Raw genomic sequence first — 15,778 nt, forward strand, 5'->3', positions numbered from 1 at the left:
TCAATGCCACGCCGCAAAAATGCGAAACGTGAACGAAAAAAAAAGCTGTGATGCGGCCAATCATGATACAAAAATCAGCGAAAACCAGCTACAAGCCTGCAAATCACACGTGTCAGGCGGGAACAATCACCATAAAAGTAGAAAAAAAACTGGCAAACAAATGCCAAACAACAGCCAAGTGGCTCCAGCGAGCTCACCCGGAGCCCTCATGCGGAGGCTCATGGAGACCATGGAGCAGGCCAATGTGGAAAGAGCAGCTGCCACGGCTGCACACCAGTGAGAGGTAGCTGGGTTCCAAAATGACCTCAAAACCATCCTCATGGCATTTACTACCACCAGGCCTGGTGCTGATGCATGCTGCGGCTACCACTACATCCACATCTCCGCCCCCTGAAGTGTTAGTGCCACACAGTGCGGTAGATATTCCACCTCCGGCCCCTGAGGTGTAACTGCCATACAGTGCCGGAGAGAGGCCAGCACAACCCATACGTGAGGCACATGAGACAGCAGAGGACGAAGATGCGGATAAAACTGCCATACTGGTACGGAGAACACTGTAGCATTCATCTCCGCCACATGGCCTGTTTCAGCTTGATTCTGCCCTCTGCATCATCACCTTACACTGTCCCCCGATACACTCTACGACACTCACCTTGGACCTTGCAATGGACTGACATTTTCTGTATGATCGCCAATGACACAGCTTTCAGACTGCTGATTGAACTCTTCCTTTGGACTTGTTATTCCTTGAAGGGCTCTGGATGGCCCTCCACGGGCCTACATCATCATGTAGGGTTTGCATGGCCCTGTACTGCTCCAGATGCAACACTCCACTGAATGTGCATTAAACATTCTGAATCACACAGATGTGTTGTGTCTATGGTCTTTCAAGTGTGGTAGTATGGATGAATGTAGGGCCAGAGAATTCCTGTTACATCCATTTGGCGCCTGTCGTTGAACTTGGGTCACTGGGTGACACATTGCTGAATGTTGTCCGGGTGGCGCTGATGCAACAACAGCGACACACGCATTTGTTACTTCCTTGTTCAGCCCCATACAGAACAACGCCCAGAGCCCCGGGGTCATTGTCCAAACCCTTACGATGGACCGGCATACTCCAGGCCAGCCCACTCTGCTTATGCTCAAAAGGGGGGGGCGACAATGCTACATGTCTCAGGTCTTCCCTTTAGGGATCTGCTGGTCACAGGTCTAGTTGTCAGCATGCCACAGCCACTCCCTCACGGCTGGTGTACACCCACACCACACCCATTCAGCACATGTGTCACAGCACATGTGACCCTGCCAATAAAAAGGGCCGGGTGCACGTGCTCGATGCCATTTCCAACCTCTCTCAGGGTGTATCCGTGTGGTGTGCATGTAGGCATGGGGTCCCAGGGGCCTGCAACATCACATTCCGCAGGCCCAGAGGTGACATGATGGCATCTGCACCACGATACCCAATCATAGAGTCCATGACTTGCAGGGCACAGACTAAGCGGCACCGGATACATTGCGGCTGGCACAGGCACACCACCATGGGACAGTGACTTTCGGTGCACTGAGGTAGGGGCACCATAAGTGCTGAGCGGGTGTGCAGCCTGCGATGATGCCCCATCCCAGTGGTCCGGACTGCTCAGGTTTTTTGTGCCCTGCTGGAACGCAGTGTAGGCCTGAGCCAGTGGACAGTGGGGGCCTACCACCACGTGGCGTGGCCTCGCGGGTCACAGAGTTAGTGGCACCTCAAAGGCTGAGCGGGTGTGCAGCCTGTGATGAGGCCAGGCGCACTGGTATGTCTTCTGCAATGGAGAAATCAAGACCCAGCAACAAACGTGAGACCTGGTGGCCCGTGGAGCGGGGCTGCATGATATGGAGGGTGCCATATCCACGGGCCCCGGGCTTGTGGCTTGAAGCAGCACATGGTGGACCCTCATTGCTACACGCCAAGGGCGGAAGGTGAGCAGTGAGGCCTGGGTGCGCTGGGGCAGGCATGCACTGCTGGGCGGCGGGAGTGGCTGGGGTGCATCTGCCTGGGTGAGCAGGGGTGGGCATGCACCGCTGGGTGGTGGGAGGGGTGTGGGTGCAGCTTCCTGGGTGCGCATGGGTGGGCATGCACCGCTGGGCAGTGGGAGGGGCTGGGATGCATCTGCCTGCGTGCGCAGGGGCAGACAGGCGATGATGTTGTGTGCAATTGTATGTACTGTGCCTTTCATGTATCTGGACTCTGTTTCAGATGACGGTTCTGTCTCAGATGTGGGACCTGGTGAACTGCACTACATACCGGCCCGTGGTTGGGAACACACCGGTGGCAGCAGGTGAACAGTGTGGCCTGGGTGCGCAGTGTTGGCACTCTCTCTCCCTGTACCTATCTTCGTTTCTCTCTCTCACTCCCTCTCTGTCCGTCTATCTCTCTCTCCACAACTCTGTCCGTCTATCTCTCTCTCCCCCTCTCTGTCCGTCTATCTCTCTCTCTCCCTCCCTGTCCATCTATCTCTCTCTCCCTCTCTGCCCGACTATCTCTCTCTCCCTATCTGTTCGTCAATCTTGCTCTCCCCCTCTCTGTCCATCTATCTATCTCTCTCTCCCTCTCTTTCTCCTTCGCTCTCTCTGTCCCTTGATGCGCACAGGACACACCTTCTCATCATGAAATTTGTCTTGCAGGCTGTGACCTACGGAACGTCCCGAGGGGAGCCGCCATATGTCTTAATTTCTGTTCTGTGTTTATTTAATAGATTTTCCTTTGTTGCTTCGAAGGTGAATGTGTGATGCTCATTTTTGTGACGACACATGCATGTCACCAGATGTGATTGTGCGACATCAGGCGGATTATTTGGTACATGATTCCGTGTAGTTGATGTGGCATGTCTTTGGCCGGGGGGTGCTGGGAGGAGGGGGTCCTTGGGGGAGGATGGCGGTGGGTGTTGTGGCCCTCTTGGGTGTCCGGCATGCATGTTCAGTGGCTCCATGGCATCTGTTGTTCTTCAGGTGTGGCTCTGGGCTGGACTCCCTTTTCTGTTGCAGGCTGCCATCCGACTTTGCACCAGGTCAAATCAGGTGTTTATTTTCTGCTGCTAACATGCCTTATCGCATGTTTCATGGTCTTTTCGCCGATCTGGCTGGTTGTTGAGAATGTTGTGGAGTGGTGTTGTCGCGGCTTTTTGTATGGGAACGCCTACTCTGCATCTCATTAGCGATAGTTGCCGGAGTCATCTGTGGAGATGTTTTTTGCATTTGCTATCGCAGGTAAACTGGTGCTATGGGCGGTTAGCATCAGCTTGTGAATGGGGTGACAAATTTATCGCAACTTTGGCTGCGCTAAAGTGCCGCTAACTCGGCCATAGCTCCTTGGGAATATGGCCCCAAGTTGTTTTACTTTCATATTTTTACCCTGCTAGGCCTTGGAATAGTTTATTTCACATCTCTGGTCCCTACTGTTTTGTGTTGAATGACTGGTATGTTTTATGTATACTTTCTTTTTTTTAGTTTAATTTCAGGACCACATTTGACCTGCTTTTTTGAAGTAGTTTTGTGTGTTGCTTAAACTGTTTTCATAATTTTGTATAATACTATTGAAATGTATGATAATTATATTAATTTTCTTTTAGGTAGCTTCATTTTTTCCTTCAAACTCACTTGATGCATAATCCAGAATTTAAAACTTTTACTTGTTTCATTTTATTATAGGTCCAACACCAAAAGTACGTCGACAGCCATCTGACACTGCTACTGATGAAACCTCCACTCCAGAGCAGGGACAAGTCAATTAAAAAAGCATGTTTGTTCATAAAAAAATTACAAGTAGGTAATGCATTACACATTATTTAAAAAATGACAAAAATAACAAAAAAGACAATTCAGAAAGTACAAATTTAATAAATATGAATAAGGAGTAGCTTTTCATATTTTTTAAAAATTGGAATATTTGCATAATCCAAACCGGTCATGCTATATTTTCATTTACAGTTCCAAATCCAGACCTTGCCACCATGGAAGAACGGTATATAATAAAAACAATCAGATTTATTAGGCAAACTATTATTGATTTATGTCAGCAGCTGGAGCCAGATCTTCTACCTCACAATATGAGTATCACATCAATGACAATGATAGACAAATTAATGGCAGTACTCCAATTTGTGTCCACCGGATAAATACACTGTTGCAGTATCTATGGAATGTCACAACCAACGCTCAGTGGTGTGCTACAAGAAGGTCTTTCCTCAATGAGGAGACTCATTAACAGCTTCATACAGTGACAACAAAACAAGGAGATTGCCTATGTGAAGGGAGATTTTTATGCTTTGGGTCGCGTAACATATGTGGTTAGAGCAATTTAAGCAGCACATATTGCCTTGGTCGCAACATTCAACAGAAAACTTCCTTTCACCGTGAAAGTTGTCTTTGTACCAGATATGTACATCCAAAGTGTGTGTCTTTCACAGGATCAATCAATGTTAACATTGTACTTCGCAACAGCAGCCTATAACTGCAAAGGTCACAACTTTGAAATGTTCAATTGAAGATGACATTGTGAAGGAACCTAAAACAGATTTTAAAAAATGATATGACATTACAAAATAGACACATTACAAATTAATAATTTTAAGGACTCATTTTCTAAAAACTATCAAAGATAAACAATGTAAATAAATTCAGTAGTCAATGTGTCAGAATTCTGAACAACAAACATCTTTGAACTGGATTTTCCTCAACTTGCCCTTTAAAAGAATGTCTAGCACAGATATTTATACTCATTCGAGTACAATTTGGTTTAGCATGTAATGTTATCATATGTAATATATACTTACACATATGTGAATAAGTTGTCAATAACATCTTAACATAAGTCAATTCCTTCCTCTTCACCACCATAATCTTCATTTGGCATTTCAGCATCCTCACCCTGTAGCTCATCATGGGTTTCTTCCTCTGAAATGTACAGGATGTTTTGTCGCAGGGCTATGTTATGTGACATGCAGCATGCCAGGATGATTTTGCACAACTTGTCGGGTGAGTAGAGGAGGGCTCCATCAGTCTTGACCTGATATCATAATCTGGCCATTTGTAGCCCAAATGCCCACACCACTGGCCTCCGTTTTCTTCCATGGGCCTCATTGAACCAGACTTACCTGGCATTGTGGAATTCCTCTGAGGTGCTAACAACCATAGTTGGTTAGGATAAGCTGAGTCTCCTATATAAATAAAATAAAAATATGAGCCAAAAAATGTAATACTATATTTGATCATTAAACCTGAAAGTACACCCAAAAAATATTGATAGATTGTACTTACCAACAAGCCAGGCCCTCTCAGATCCAAGTTGTAACTTTTGCAGGGGTGAGGTGCTGTTCCATAGTACATCGAAATCCCATGTTGATCCTGGAAAATGTGCACACATGCTAGTGATGTACACATCTGTTAAGCACACAACTTGAACATTAATTGAATGGAAGTGTTTTTCGATTGCGGTAGTCTTTTTACTCCAACCTCATGTGATAGGCGACCCAAAACATAAAAATCTCCCTTCACATTGACCATATCTGCATCTGTTGGTAACTGTATGAAGTGGTTGATGTGTCTCATCATTGAAGAAACAACTTCTTGTGGCACACCACTGAAAGTTGGTTGTGACATTCCACCAGATATCGCAACAGTGTATTGGAATGATCCTGTAGCCACAAAATGGAGTACTGCTATAATGTTCACTATTGATGTTATTGCTGTGGGATTCTTATTGGAAGGCAGAAGATCTGGCTACAGCTGCTGAAATAAATCAATAATAGTTTGCCTATTTAATCTGGATTGTTTTATCATATCCTGTTCTTCCATGGTGGCAAGGTCTAGAAATGGTCTCGGAACTTGAGGCTGTCATCTTCGTACTATCCCTGGGTTCATATGACTGCATTTAAAAGTATAAAAATTGCTATTAATTGTGCAAACCTATGGGCGTTTTCCGGTTCGCTGGCTTTACCGAGGCCTCCGGGAGCACACACAGATCTCCGTGGCCCCTCTCAGACTGCGGTGGGAAGCAGATTTGTCCCGGGCATTTAGTGACAGAGAGTGGGCCTATATAGTGGAATACCCTAAGAAAGCCTCCCGCAACTGTAGATTGAAGACCATTCAATTGTTTGTCCTCCATAGGGCGTACCTTACTCCCCGTACACTAAGCAAGATGTACGACACAGCGATGGCGACCTGTCCTCGTTGCCCGGCACCGGATGCTGGCCTGTTGCATATGCTGTGGCTCTGCCCAGCACTGCGGGGATACTGGGGTAGGATAACACACGTCTTAAGCATGATTACCGAACGCCCCTCCTGGGATACAGCAGAGGCGTGCTTATTGGGTCTTTTACCGCTCCCACTGAAAGCGAAATTGATACGTCAGTTCGCCAACCTGGCATTAATGTTAGCAAAGCGCCTGATAACACAGCGCTGGAAGTCTCATGCCCCGCCGCGTGTAGAGGCCTGGGGAGAGGAGGTGCTGCGATGGTCAGTGGCGGAGCGAGAGGCGCTATATCGAGAAGAAAGTCGGGGGTTGCGCAAGCGTCCTATATCCCTAGAGTGGGCACATCTGACTGAATTGTTTAAGAGTGAAGTGGAGGAGGGGGAGGGGGCTGCGGGAGCCATTCCCCAGAGTCCCCCGGAGCAAACTGTGGTGTATGTCGGCGGAAGGGACTTGTGATAGCAGATTGAGAGAATTTGTCCCCTGGTTCTGAGTGCTGTAATATTCCGAATGATTAAGGATTGGTTCCCCCCTCTTGATGCACTGTTCGGCCTCCTTCTTGCCCCTACCACATCCTTGGGGTATGGTTTCCTTCTCCTCTTGTGTAGACCACCCCCTTCCCCCAGGGGTATGCTCTACGGCCTTCAGACCAAAATTTCTTTTTTTTGTTTTTTGTTTGTGTGGCACATTTGGGGGCGGAGGGCGGGTTCAGGGTGGGACTGGGAGTTGTTGGTCTGTTGAGCGGGCACCGCTCCATTTGAGTACAGTATCTTGCAGGAAGGGAAATTAACACGTAAAAATGTATTTGGCTGATGACCTTCCTAGTGGTCTTGTGTTGGTTTTGGAATGTATTGATAACTATGCTATGTTCTGTACAGATTGCAAATGTTACACGAGTTGTCTTCTTTGCCCCACATGCAATTAACGTAATTACTGCAGGTTGTACTGCAATGCTCCTCCCCAAGTGAAATCTCAATAAAGTTTGTTTAAAAAAAAAAAAATTGTGCAAACCTATTTTTGAAAAAACAAACGTTTAATTTATTTCTCAAAACATTATTTTTTAACAAAATGTTCTGCAACATTTATTTTTATTTATTTTTTATAAATTACATTTTTTACATATATATTTTTTAAATAAATGTGTAAACAATTCACTTTAAAGCTGCAAATTTCTAACAAACTCCTGTTACACAATTATTCACATGCAACTAGTATTCATTTGCTTACCCTTGGACTCCGAAGGACTATTGTCCATAGACCTGCCAGCATCTAAATAGACCAGATCTGCCAAGGTATAAATCGGGCCTTTTGTTAGGAAGATGCAAAAGAGTCCACATGTTCCTGATAGCCAAAGCTGTCATTATCAGAGAAGCTTGATTGAGTGTTCTATGTGAAAGGAAAACAGACAACGAGGTAGCATCATTTCTCCTGTCTCAGTTCTTTATCTGCATCAGATGTGATGAAGCATTTATTTGGTGCACTTACAGCAATCAAGACCATCTCCAGCAATATCTTGTTGTTGAGTGAAGGACCTCTCCTGACAAGTGGTCAAGTGACAACCCTTTTATACTATCTCTTATCAAGGATTGGAATTCCTGACATAAGTTCAGGAATTTCTGTGCATCACCCTAAATGTTCCAGATATATACTGATAACAATTTAAGGTACATGGACATTGTCTGATTGACTTGAAATTTCGCAGTTCTTAGAACGATAAGGTCAGGCGACATCTGCATCAATGGCAGACATTACAATGATTCTGTATTAATTGTGAAAAAATGGCGGCACCCGTTAGCTAAAATGGAGTTTGGCCTACTCAAAATGGAGTCAGACCTTAGGGGATTTACTACATTATTTTACAACCTCTATACATTTTTTGCACACCTTAGTTGACATAACGTGTGCAAAAACCTTTGGAAAATGACACTTTAAATCAGCCTCCAAATGATCACAAGTCCTGGGTGATAGACTCATTCAATTTTTAGCAGATTTTGGGATCTCCAGCAGTAGGGTTCTGAACAATCATATATAAATGGACAAACAGTACTTCTCGGTGACTTTTAACTCTTACCACTCACTGGCGATCAACGTTTCTGTCAACTTTTATTAAATTACTAAATGCCATCGACAGGGAGTTTGGGAGGAATGACATTCTTCTTGAAACTGATTCATAATCCACATTAAAGGTACAATTGGGCCACACATTAACCTTGTACATTGGTCACTGGCCGTTATTTGTTATTAAAAGTTTCAGTAGTAACTTTGACATGATTGAGATAAAATCATTGCATTAATGATCCTGTGTATTGCTTCACACTCCCAAATAAAAGAAAATACAGCTCTCTCACACGGAGGCACATACAGGGCGAAGCAACAAAAAAAAAAACCTGGAAAGGTATTTCACTCTCATAAAATAAGGGACATCAAAAGACAGTTTTCAAAATAAATGAAAGAAATAGGCAAATGTATATAGAAATATATATATCTCTATGTGCAGGCAATAATAACACACTCAGAAGTAAGCAAATGCAACTGCTATATGCGTGGAATAAAATACATGGAATACCATGCAAGCAGATGGTAATACTGAACGTCCACTGCAAGAAATAAACACTGTTAAATAAAAATAATCAGACACAGGGAATCAAAAGGAAAACATGAAAAGATATAAAGATATATATACTAAATACATCCAGATGACTAAAACCACTGGAGACTTGAATGTGCACACGGACACACTCACACATAACAGTGCCAATATTCAGAAAGAATACATCACTGGCTGCAAACACTGCATCTTATACCAATTCTGACTGGGGGATTCACTGCGGGGGTCAAGAGACTCAGCAAGCTGGGAACTCCTACACTTAATTAGACATGTCTGCCTACATTCAGGTCCAAAATCCACCTTTCCAAGTCAACAAACCCCAGTTTTATAATCTCAAAGCAATAGAAGCTTCCGAGAGGACCACTGCGCCAAAGAAACTTACTGGAGTTGGCCATTCTCCATGAAACCTTCCAAAGGCAAAAGAGTTCTCACGTATACTTCTGCACGCCCACATGTTTGAGCCCCTTATCTTAGCGAATCTTACAAAAGTATAAAACATCTCAAAAAGTACAGAAACAATCTTGAGCCTGCCTTTGTGCGCAAAGCTCAAGCTGGACAGAGTCAGAATTCAAGATGGCAAGAAGGCGTGTCAAAGCCAATAGTAAAAACTTCATAAAACTTCCCAATCTACAACACAATTCCCATTTGGGCACCACTGCCTATAGCAGCACACATTTCATTTCCCAATCTACAACATAATGCACATTTGGGCACCACTGCATATAACACTACATTCTGAGACAGAGAAGTACATTCCACACCTTTCTCTCTCTCATGCTTTCAAATGCACATCCCACACATTCTGTGCAAGGCAAGGTTGTTCTACTCTGTGAAAACACTCCCACTCTGCAGCTTTAAGGAAACATGAAATGAAATCTTCAAGGCATGCAGGAAACATGAGTTCATACATTCAGACTAGGGTAAAGTAAAACACCTAAAGTCAATTAAAACCATGGTGGTCAAAGGTCATCACATGGTCCCAATACCTGAGAGTACCTCTGGCACTACATCCTGTTATGCAGCATGACTCGATTATTGTGGCTTACCTGTTGTTCTGGAAGTGATAGTAGCTAAAGGGGTTTATGAACTGGGATTTCAAGTAGGCTAGGGCATGCACCTAAGCCAGGCAGAAACCACCACTCTAGTCAGGGCAAGGGAGTTACACACTGAAGGTAACCCCTGCTCTCACCCTTGGTAGCTTGGCATGAGCAGTCAGGCCTATCCCAGAGGCAATGAGTAAAGTGTTTGCGCAGCACACTCACACAGCAGTGACACACTAGGCACACCACAAAAGACACTCCACACAAGGTTTTATGAAAATAACCTTTTTATTACTCATAAAACACATTATAACATAATCACATATATACACTGTGCCACCTGGCACTAGGTATCACTTTACAGGGGATTATAAACACTACAGGGCCAATCGGGCCACTGTTGTCACCATTAGAATTGTCTGTTAGTGAAAACAACCAGTAACTACTGGTCACATTTCATTTAGCATGCACACATTCAGCATACACTGCACCATTGGTGATCCTTGCCCCACCTTATCACATCAGGCCACACCTACACATAGGGCGACCAGCGGGCCGACTGGCCTTAACCTCGGGGGCCCACCTTGGGCTTCCCCACAATATCCTCTGTCCAAACGTCAGGCCTCTACTTGCATGCAGCCTTTAAACTGGCCTCCTGTATACTGATACAGCAGAGTACTGGCCCCAACAGGCCTGTACCAAAATGGGGGCGAGGGTGCAACTCACCCGTGACTCTCTATAGACATCTAATGCCCCGGACGTTGCAGCTGCCTGCAATCTGGCGGTGCCGCTGTGAAAACAAGCAGGTACCAACTGTGTTCCTTGTAAGCCCCCCTCACCCGGACTTCTCCTCTTCATTTGCAGCTACCCGCAATCTGGCGGTGTAGCTGTAAGCATACTCAGGCACCAACAGTGCGCTTTATAGGCGCCACTCACTGGGGCCTCTCTTCTCCTCAGGTAACCGGGAACCGTCCTCTAGGTCCGGCGAGCATGCGATGCTCTGTCCTCTTGCTGCATCCGGCGATAACTGGGTACCCGCCTCTCCCTCTACCAGGCAGGTCGGATGCGGGGAGCTACTGAGTTGAGCCTGCAAGGCTCTGGTTCTTCTCCTCTAGTGATCTCAGGACCTGGAGCCCCCGAGGCACCGGCCCTACCTTCCACCTGGCCCCACTCACAACCAGGCAATCTTTCCCTGTCTTCCTGCTCCGGCTTTTTTTCCCTGCCTGGCACCGCCCACGGTCAGGCTCTTCCTGCCTGACTTCCAGTTTGCGGGCACAGATAATGAGTGAAGTCTCCGTTGGTTTTGGGCTCTCTTCTGCAAAACCATAAGCCCCAAAACTGGAGAGTGCCTCACACTCTTCTGGGGTGCAGTCACCGCTCTTTGCAGCACACTGAAAAATAGGAGCTCTCCTTGCACCCTGCTGATGGACACCTCCTCACGGAGGTTGGGGGAAACACAGCACAGCACAGCCTGTCTCCCACTTCCCGACCCAGGCAGGGAGCAGGCAGCACTCCTCCACAGGAAATGGCAAGGCCAGAGGACAGGGCCCAGGCAGGCCAGCACACAGGGTCTCCTAGCAGAGGGGCAGTCCTCTCAGCTATGGAGCAGCCAGCAGGTATTCCCTGGGTGGCGGTACCTCCTGGTGTCCAGCAGTCCTCTGGTAGAACTCCAGCTTCAGTCCATCGTGAGCACAATTTCATGGGGTCACAGCCCCAATACATATACTCATGCAAGTCTTTGTTCTGCCCTGGCACAGGGCTTTGTGCCTGGTCTAAACCAGTTCTGTGGGGAACTTAAACATTTTATTTACAGTGCACAACAACCTCCTTTGTTAGTGTAGGCTCTGGACACAGACACACCACAGCGGGGTGAAGCCAGCATTGTGTAAGGCAGGCACATTCCTTTTCAGGCCTAGGTGCTACTCCTCACACTACTCCAAATGCAGATCGGCCTATTCAGCCCTGCGCTGACTCACTGATCCTCTCTGGAGCCACTGCACATCCCCAACCCCTGTCATCCCAGAGCCAGACATTCAACTCCACAACAGGCAGGCACAAAGAAACATAGCACACAGCAATGCCCACTTCTAAAAGTGGCATTTCTAAAATAGTGATAATAAATCTGCGAACACCATTATGCAGCATTTATTGCTACTATTCCAAACTTGATCACGCAACTCCTCTGCTGTCAGGAATTATCACTGAAACACATATCAGGGAATCCCCAATGCATTCCTATGAGATGGCAGCCTCACAGTAGTGAGAAACCAAAATGGCTGTTTGTCACTACCAGGACATGCCACAGTTAAGGCACATGTCCTACTTTTTACCTACAGTGCACCCTGTCCATAGGGTTAGCTAGGGCCTAATTTAGGGGTGACTGATATGTAATAAAAGGAGAGTCACAGCCGTGGCACCCACCTTATGTGCCACATCACAGCGGCAGTAAACTGCGCGTGCGGGCCCTGCAATGGCAGAGGTCTAAAACGGGTTTGAAAGGCTACTTTGGTAGGGTGGCGCAAGCAGCGCTGAAAGCCCACCAGTAGTATTTTATTTACTGGCCCCTGGTATATGAGATGCCACTTTACAAGGGACTGATAGGTAAATTAAATATGTCAAACAGGTGTAGACCCATCTTACCATGTTTACCATAAAGAGCACATGCACTTTAATACTGTACAGCAGTGATAAAGTGCCCAGAGTCCTAAAACCACCAACACCAGGTCAGAAAAAATACCAGGAGGAAGGCAAAATGTTCAGGGATGCCCCCTGCAAAAAGGGCCAAGTCCAACAGGGGTCATTTAGAGTTTAGTAGAGTGGAAGGGGAGGTGCATATTGATGGAAACCCTTTATAGGGATGACTTTACACAAAACGGCTGCCAGGTTACAGTGGGCCACTCAGTATTTCAGGTAGGCAACATACATAATGGTACGACAGTCAGAGAGGAAACACCTTGCATACTAGGCCCATTGATGTTTTGTTTTATGAAAATAAACTTTTGCTTTAAAAACCAAAAATCTTTATTGAGTCGGCACATCAAACGTGGTACCTACTCAGCAAAGGATAAGTGCCCTCAATGGAGCTACTGCAGCGGTAACTACCCTTCAAAGCACATACATCCTCAGCTGCCTCTTGAGATTTCGAAATATGACCACCAGGGGGCAGATTTACTAGACCCGTGCGCCACTTTTGCGCCGCCGTTGCAAAGCTAGCACCATGCTGCGACAGATTTACAACGTGACGCATCCAGGGAGATGCGTCACGTTGTAAAGCCCTGCGCCACATTAAACCTGCGTCAGGTTTAATGTATGCAGGGTGGGCGTTACATCGGAAAAAGCCTCATAAAAGTGACGCAGTGAAATCTACAAGATTTCACACAGTCACTTTTCCGACGCTGGTGCGTCAAATCCTTACTCCTGCTTCAAGCAGGCATAAGGTGTGATGCACAATGTTAGGGATAGGGCAGGTTGGAACAGTGCTGGAGTTGCGTCGTGCTTGTGACACTACTTCAGCACTCCGCCAACCTTACGCCGGCAGATGCGTCACGCATCTGCTTGTCCTTGCGCCACAATGCACCGCATTGTAAATGCGGCGCATCTGCGGTGGCGCAAGGGCAAACTTGCGTGATGCATCTTCCCTGGCGCATCCCTGCTGATTTGCAGGGATGCGCCAGGGAACATAAATCTGCCCCCAGGTGCTAAATGAGCCTTTGAAATTCTAGGGCTTGCACCAAAGTTACTGACTAAGGGCCAGAAGTAGGACCCTATTTTGCATGTGCTAACAGGTTTGCGACCCGTTTTCGCATGCAGAATGTTACAGGGCCATGTACAATTCCTAAACAGCGAGTCACAATTTATTTGCAACTCGCTATTTAGGAATTGCGAGTGGAAATTAGGAAGGGGCTTTCCCTTCCTAATAGCGACCCCAAACCCATGTTTGAATGTTTTGCTACCGTAACTGCGCTCACAAAACACTCGCACTCAAAAAAAGGAAGGGGTCCCTAGGGGACCCCTTCCCCTTTTCGAATGCAGGGAAAATTATTTCTTAGGGGCATAGCTTGTATGTATGATGCTACAATACATGCAGAAAAGTCTAGGGTGTACTAATGGTTAATGTTGAAGCGTTAAACCTATGATTGTTCACATTCTATAATTGCGCTACATGTTTATTGAAAAATACATGAAGAAGAGTTTAGTGTTTATTAATGGTCAACGTTTGAGTTTTGAACCTGTGACTAGTTACACTTTGAATGTGCATCCATTTCAATTTGAATGTGTGTGTTGGTTTTACATACTAAGAACGATAGAGGATATCGCTGTTTACCTCAATGCCCAGTCACCAATTAGCGAGTCTCTTACTGCGTTACCTAACAACGAGCGTTGTGTCACTTTCACATACTGCGAACCTTCCGCACCAGTCGTATTAGTCCCTGAAAAGGTTTTTTAGATTGCACTCTCCACGATGAGACCGTCCTCATCACTAACCTAACAAGAATTAGGTACGATTTACTATTCTTTCACTCCGGAGCAGTTTCCCGCATGGAGAGCGTTTCCTAGCAACGAGCGCATGACGCGGTTGCTCACGCCGCGTACACGCGCTTCAATCAGTCTATTAACTGACAGCGATTGTCACACACTCGCAGACAGATTTTCAAGAGACAGGACGCTTGCCTGCGCTCTCCCTGACATGAAGTAATCGTTCTTCCGGGCCCATTTCGAAGGTGAGCGGATTGAATATTATGGTCCAGCCATTTTGCCTAACTCGATTGGTATGTAAGAGATTAATTTCTCTTTCACCCTTAAATTCACAGGACCTCAGTGTGATTTACTCGATGTGAGGACACAGGACGTTTGCCTAAGCCCCATTCAACCCCCTTGTCGCTTTGGAAGAAATCCATCCCCTTTGTGGGTGAGTCCTACAATGTAATTATTATCTTTGCCCGCCAATCCTGTTAAAACGTTTGGCATGGATGAGACTCATTTTCCTTTCCCACCTCTTGTCTATACAGAACCTCAGGGGGATTATTTCGATCTGACGACACAGACGTAACCCCATCAAATTTTCATTAGTTGCACTTGGAGTCTATTGACCATATCTGGAAAGAGATTATATCCCATTACCGGGTGAGTCTATTAGCGCATTCCCAGCATTGCCTTTTAATTATACAGCCACTTATGGGCCTTTTCTTACATAGTTTCATTCTCTTGATTAGAATTCTTGTTTGAATCACAGCCACGCCGTACAGGATACTGTTGCTCCTGCACGAGTATCTCCCTACCCTGCCCCAGGAGCCACATCGGGCTCCCTTTGGTGAGTTTTCACCTTGCATGCTTTGAACGATCACAGCATCAAATTTACCGAGCACACCTGACCATATTCCTTACTATTCCATAGGCTGTCACTCCCTGTCCTGATGAAGACCCGCATTGACTAGTTAGTAATGCTACCCTAGGTTGAAACGTCGAAATTCATTCCGTGGACCAGTTGAAAAGACTCTGCATAAAGACTTACTCAATCCGTCTGCAGACTGTTTCAAATATTTGTTTTTCTGGCCTTTTGTAAATTATCAATACTTCCATAAGTCACGTTGTATATATTACGCACCTCTCACCACAGCACTGAGCACTATATGTCACTTTGTCACAAGTATAATTCACTCTTAGTCCTTGACAGCCATTGAAAGTAGGTATTCATAAATGATGCAATTCATAAAACTTATTTGAATACTGTTGATGGTCTCTATGTGTGTCAATCTTGATTAATCTTCATACAAACAAACCAATGATGGTTTAGTGCTTTAAGAAATATTCTTTACCCGACAGAACCGTTTGTATTATCTTTGTCTACTGCCCAGGTTCTGAGGGATACTGGGTTACCCCATTGTTATCATAATACCATGCCTGGGAGGG

The 15,778-nt window shown here is 45.8% G+C and overlaps 1 protein-coding gene across 1 annotated transcript in view; it reads left to right on the forward strand.

Annotated features, from left to right (window-relative positions):
* The window catches only part of LOC146816615 (cysteine-rich venom protein-like), a 176,245-nt gene that overhangs the window by 159,247 nt on the left and 1,220 nt on the right, over positions 1 to 15,778 (forward strand). The window lies entirely within an intron of this gene.

Source organism: Triturus cristatus, chromosome 6 (genome assembly GCF_964204655.1).
Source record: "Triturus cristatus chromosome 6, aTriCri1.1, whole genome shotgun sequence".
Lineage (NCBI taxonomy): Eukaryota > Metazoa > Chordata > Amphibia > Caudata > Salamandridae > Triturus > Triturus cristatus.